Source organism: Poecilia reticulata, linkage group LG18 (genome assembly GCF_000633615.1).
Source record: "Poecilia reticulata strain Guanapo linkage group LG18, Guppy_female_1.0+MT, whole genome shotgun sequence".
In the NCBI taxonomy this organism is placed as follows: Eukaryota; Metazoa; Chordata; class Actinopteri; order Cyprinodontiformes; family Poeciliidae; genus Poecilia; species Poecilia reticulata.
This window is the reverse complement of record NC_024348.1, coordinates 21970702-21976594: the sequence shown is the minus strand read 5'-3', so window position 1 is coordinate 21976594 and position 5893 is coordinate 21970702.

The window sequence follows — 5893 nt, the reverse complement described above, 5'->3', positions numbered from 1 at the left end:
CTGGTTGAATGTTGTTAGATTATTCTGCTGATGATCCAGTTTGGTCCGAACTTCATCTGCTGGACTGATGGAGGAACAACTAGCTAAAGGGATGAAACGGTTAATCAGATTAAATRATTATCAGTTAATTTAYTCATCAATTAATCGTTAACGAAATGCTGTTTGGTGGCTGAACTCACTCAGAGCAGGAATTAAGTCAGAATTGTCCAAAAAACATCTACATTTTGAATTTAAGGTGAAAAACGTTCAGTTTTTTCTGTAAATCTACCCAGAACTGATTCTAATTCTGTAAATAAAATCTGTGACACCCAGTTATTAATCAGTTAATCCATAAAATAATCCCCAGATTAATCATACACTCTGATGAATCTGATGAATTTTTCTCGTGTTGGTATTTTATCTGCAGATYCGTCGTTTACTACAGATGATCAAAGGTTCACTAAAGCTGTTGTGTTTTTGCATTTTATGTGATAAAATGTTTATTTTTGTATTTAAAAACTGAATTTATGTATTTATTTGAATCTTAAGTGTTGGCTGCAGCCCTGATCCAGTTAATGAAATGAGTTTATCAGGATCAAAACGAGCTGCTTGGTGAATAACGAGATGATCAGAACCGATGCGACCCATTCCCACAAAGACGCTGATTAACATGCAGAAAGGCCCCGGGGGCCCAAACACAGCCAGGTTTTAATTACAGATAACACAACGTGTGTGTGTTTGAAGTGTTTCTGATTGAATGGGTGCTCAACCTCTCTCTCCAGCTCCGCCTGCTGCTCGCTCGCCCATTCAGGCCAACATTTACACATCTGAGGAGATGCATCAAAGAGTGCGTGTGTGTGTGTGTGTGTGTGTGTGTGTGTGTGTGTGTGTGTGTGTGTGTGTGTGTGTGTGTGTCTGGAGATGTTTTGGTTTCTGCTCTGGTGAAACGTTTCTGCTTATACATTTATAAATAAGTAAAACACCTGAAACACAAGAACCAATCAGCTCACAGGAGCAGGAATCAGGTTTTCTCTCTTAGGTTTGTGGTTCCGGTTCTTTATTTTTCATGTTGAGGACAGAATATTGTTTAATGATCTGAAACCTTTAACTTTCTGAATAAATTTATAAAGAGACAGGAARTTCCTCCAGAGCCTGGGGGACTGGTTCTGGCGTGAGAACGTTCYGGGAGAACCCGTCATGATTTTATCGGCTTCAGCAGGAAAACACACCTGGATTATCCTGGACCCCTCTGGTGAGGCTCAGAGGGCGAACAGATGATGGTTCCCTGCAAAGATGCTGCAGAGAAATAGAAACATTTCCCAGTTTAAAAACAATGTGACAGCGCCCCCTGCTGGAAAACGTCTGCAACAACGTGTACAGTGTTCCTCCTCCCCTCCTCCCAACGTTTACATTAATCCTTAATGTTTCCAGACACAATGTCTCCATAATCTGAGAAGAAAAGATGAAGAACATAAAGATCAGGCAGAAAATTACCTCAAAGTTTTCTACTGGATCTCACGATAACTAAATGTTCACTTCCTGTAATTTTTCTCCATAGAAACAACATCTGGAGTCACATAAAGGATAGAATCCTAATGCAAGTATAAGTACGCTCAAAAAGCAAAAATGCAATACCAAAAACAAGTTCCTGTCAGAGTTTATTTAGATGCTGCAGCTGATCAGTGTCATTTCCATCATTTATTACAATGTAACTGTATTTTATATAGAAAAATATATGTAAACATAAATGAAATATATGTAAAGAGACATGAGCAATATATGGCAGAATATATTTAAAATATGGAAACATGTAATCAGATTTGTGTAACCCAAACACAAACAAATAAACAAGATTCACCACAAATTCAGACTTATTGTTATGTTCACTGTTTTGTTGTCGTCTAAACAATGCCACCTAGTGGTCATTCTTAGTAGTGGTCAAAAAGCAGTAGGGAAAATGGAAACAGGAAGTGCAGCAAATAGAAACAGGAAGTGCNGGGAGAACCCGTCATGATTTTATCGGCTTCAGCAGGAAAACACACCTGGATTATCCTGGACCCCTCTGGTGAGGCTCAGAGGGCGAACAGATGATGGTTCCCTGCAAAGATGCTGCAGAGAAATAGAAACATTTCCCAGTTTAAAAACAATGTGACAGCGCCCCCTGCTGGAAAACGTCTGCAACAACGTGTACAGTGTTCCTCCTCCCCTCCTCCCAACGTTTACATTAATCCTTAATGTTTCCAGACACAATGTCTCCATAATCTGAGAAGAAAAGATGAAGAACATAAAGATCAGGCAGAAAATTACCTCAAAGTTTTCTACTGGATCTCACGATAACTAAATGTTCACTTCCTGTAATTTTTCTCCATAGAAACAACATCTGGAGTCACATAAAGGATAGAATCCTAATGCAAGTATAAGTACGCTCAAAAAGCAAAAATGCAATACCAAAAACAAGTTCCTGTCAGAGTTTATTTAGATGCTGCAGCTGATCAGTGTCATTTCCATCATTTATTACAATGTAACTGTATTTTATATAGAAAAATATATGTAAACATAAATGAAATATATGTAAAGAGACATGAGCAATATATGGCAGAATATATTTAAAATATGGAAACATGTAATCAGATTTGTGTAACCCAAACACAAACAAATAAACAAGATTCACCACAAATTCAGACTTATTGTTATGTTCACTGTTTTGTTGTCGTCTAAACAATGCCACCTAGTGGTCATTCTTAGTAGTGGTCAAAAAGCAGTAGGGAAAATGGAAACAGGAAGTGCAGCAAATAGAAACAGGAAGTGCRGTTCCTCAGTCCTGCTTACGTCGTTTTCTTGCTCGCTAAAGCATCATCTGTAAGTATTATAAGTTGAATTAATTACATATGAGAATAGTTMYCGCAGACGTCTTCATTTGTAGAGAAATTATGTATTTTCCTGTTAGAAGTAAATTCGACCTGATGCTAAGCTAACTCGGACCACTAGTGTAGGAGCCATTTTCCCCTTTTTTCTTTTGGTTAAATCTTAGAATTTAAATTGTTTTATTCTTATTGTTTATTTCCTAGTTGATTTATCATTAGAATTTTTTGTTTAATTTGCTGTTTAGAATAAGTTGTTTTGATTAGGAATTCACTTAATTAGTTAATTAATTTCAGGTTGGGATGTGGGTATTTCACGGTATAAATAGGTGGGTCTTAGGTAGCATATTATGCACGTGGGTGGTCATAAGGTTTTTTACCAGCCTACAGAATCAGCCAAAGAATAAAACCAAAGAACTATATTTTGACTTTTGATCCTTTTTTGCTGCGTAAACCAGAATCCACGGTGCATCAGGTGACTATTTGAGTTTGATTCACCTTTTCTTTAGATCACCTTTGAGTTTTGAGTTTTTTGATTTTTGAATTTAAGTTTAGAGACAAATGGTCACTACAACTAGTCTATGTATAAAAACGGTGTATGCAGTGATTTTGACGTTGTTACTACAGCAACAATACTTATATGTATTTCTTTGTTAACTTGTTACAGTTTCACAGAAAATTGATGTCAGTAAATACTTGAAGACGTCATTCCTGAGTCTGTGGAGTTTCTGCATTTGTTCTGTTTCGCTGTTTGGATGGCTGGTGTCATTCAGCTGGCGAGACTTATACTCTTATAAAGGCAACATATGCGGTGGCATACAGTTTTATGCATCACATTTTCAGAATTTCTCCCTACTGCAAACTTTCGGTATGATGGCTGCACACTCCTACACAGGTGAGCAAACTTTAACTTCACCCAAAGTAAGAAGCTCGATGTAAGGCCATGCAGTAGTTTAGCTGGATTCAAACATACGATTTAGAATCTGTAGATTTTAGGCTCTGTTGTCTTAAACTTCACTATTCTAGACTGAGTGATCTGAGAAAAGCAACTAACAAGGAAACTAAGGCAAATGCAAATAAGAAGCTGCTAAGTAAATAAATGTAAATTATGCAAAACGCATGGTTTTGGTTGTAATTCCTTAGAAAACTTTTTTTTCAGTTTCCTCTGGGAAGAAATGGGATAGGGAAGAGATGAAAATTTCGGAATGCTGTTGGCAATTGATGCCTGTAACAGAAGCAAAATCCAATTATGAAAACAATTGCAACAAATACAGCAATACCAACAATCTGAGGAGCATTTCCACCCTTTTCAGCTTGTGTCTGCTTTCCACCATCATTGTTTCCTCCATCCTTCTTCCGTTTGTCCTCGTTYCCTGCAGAACAGAACCAGAAAAGTATCGGTCTGATCTTTCTACAGTCTCATCAACAGCATCTTTTAGTCAACTATCTTTATGTTAGACATAGATTATATCCCCAGATTCTAGTATTTAAACGTCCACGTTCGCAGTCAAAGACTCTCTGTCCGTCTTTAAATCCCAGCTGAACGCTTTGCTGCTGTTCAGACAGACATTTTGCACAATCTCTTTATTTTTTATTTGGNCAGTCAAAGACTCTCTGTCCGTCTTTAAATCCCAGCTGAACGCTTTGCTGCTGTTCAGACAGACATTTTGCACAATCTCTTTATTTTTTATTTGGATTWAATTTTTTYCTTTAAAATGTATTTTGATTTTGAGAGGTGACATTAMGTGTCCTCCTGAAAGCACCTTTTAAATAACATGTATAATAATTATTATCATTTTAAATACTCATACTGATTCAAACAAGGGCGTTGCCATGGTTACTGCTTCACGTGGTGGCTGGCAGACTTCCAGGTATTTATTTAACATTAATATATATTTATGGAGGCGACRGGCGAACCAGCAGCTGCTCTATTTACAGCAAATTAGGATTTATAAGGGAAAGGTGCTCAGCCAGGTGCGCACGGCTTTATACATCCGATTTTTTTGACTTTTTTCCGTATGCCAACTTTTAGTGTGAAAACTGCGCASTCTTTTATGCATGAGGCCCGAAACACTGACCTGTTTCAACCCTCAGCTTAAAGATGCGGATGGGTTGGACGTCCAGATTGGATCTCTTCCTGCGATCAATTATCACCTGAACGACTCGACACTCGTACGTTCCCGTGTCGTTGGTCGTCACATTCTTCAGAATCAAGGACACGTCTCCATCACCCTCACTCTGCAGGGACACCTGGTCCTGAAAGCATGAACACTGACCCTCGGGAAAAATTGTGTCCCTGCAGAGAAGRAGCGGCTCTGACTCCAGATCAGTTCTGCTCCACTCGGCGGCTATAACAGCTTCGTTCTCAGCAGCTCTACATGGCAGAGTGACGTTGTCTCCAGGTGTAGCTGTCATGGTGATCTGATCTGCAGGAGAGAAAACGACAGAACAGAGAGGTCAGAGGTCAAAAAGTATGAACATTTAAAATAATAAACTTCAATTTATAGTAAATAAAAAACAAAATGATTGTTTTTTGATTTAATTAACCAGATCTTTAYACCTTATGACTCCAGGCTTAACCTGACGCTTAAACCTGCAGCATGTAAACGTGTCTTTATATGTAYTTGCTAAAGCTGTCACCAGTTATCAGATCTATTTTAAAAAATGATATCCTTCGTCTTCTCCCAGTGCTCCCAGGTACAAAACACAAAACTCAGTCAGAAACAACCAATCAGAGCCAGGAGGAGGGTCTTAGCACTGTCAATTACCCTCATGTATATGCGACTCACACCCTTCCCCTTGCTCTCTGCTTTGCTACAGCTTCTTCTGGAWGGCAGTCTGTCGTAAATGCTCAAGCTCGTTAGCATGAGTTAGCATAGCCACCAGCCACAGCGGATAGACAGTTTTTAAGTTGTATCTGCCACTATGAGGCGTCTTTGAAAGTGGACCCAAACGCAGAGGGGATGGGATGTTGAGGAGTTGGTGGCAGGCAGTTTTAATGATGGATAACTAAACTTACTGCCAGCCTGGTAAATACTAACAGGAACCGGAGA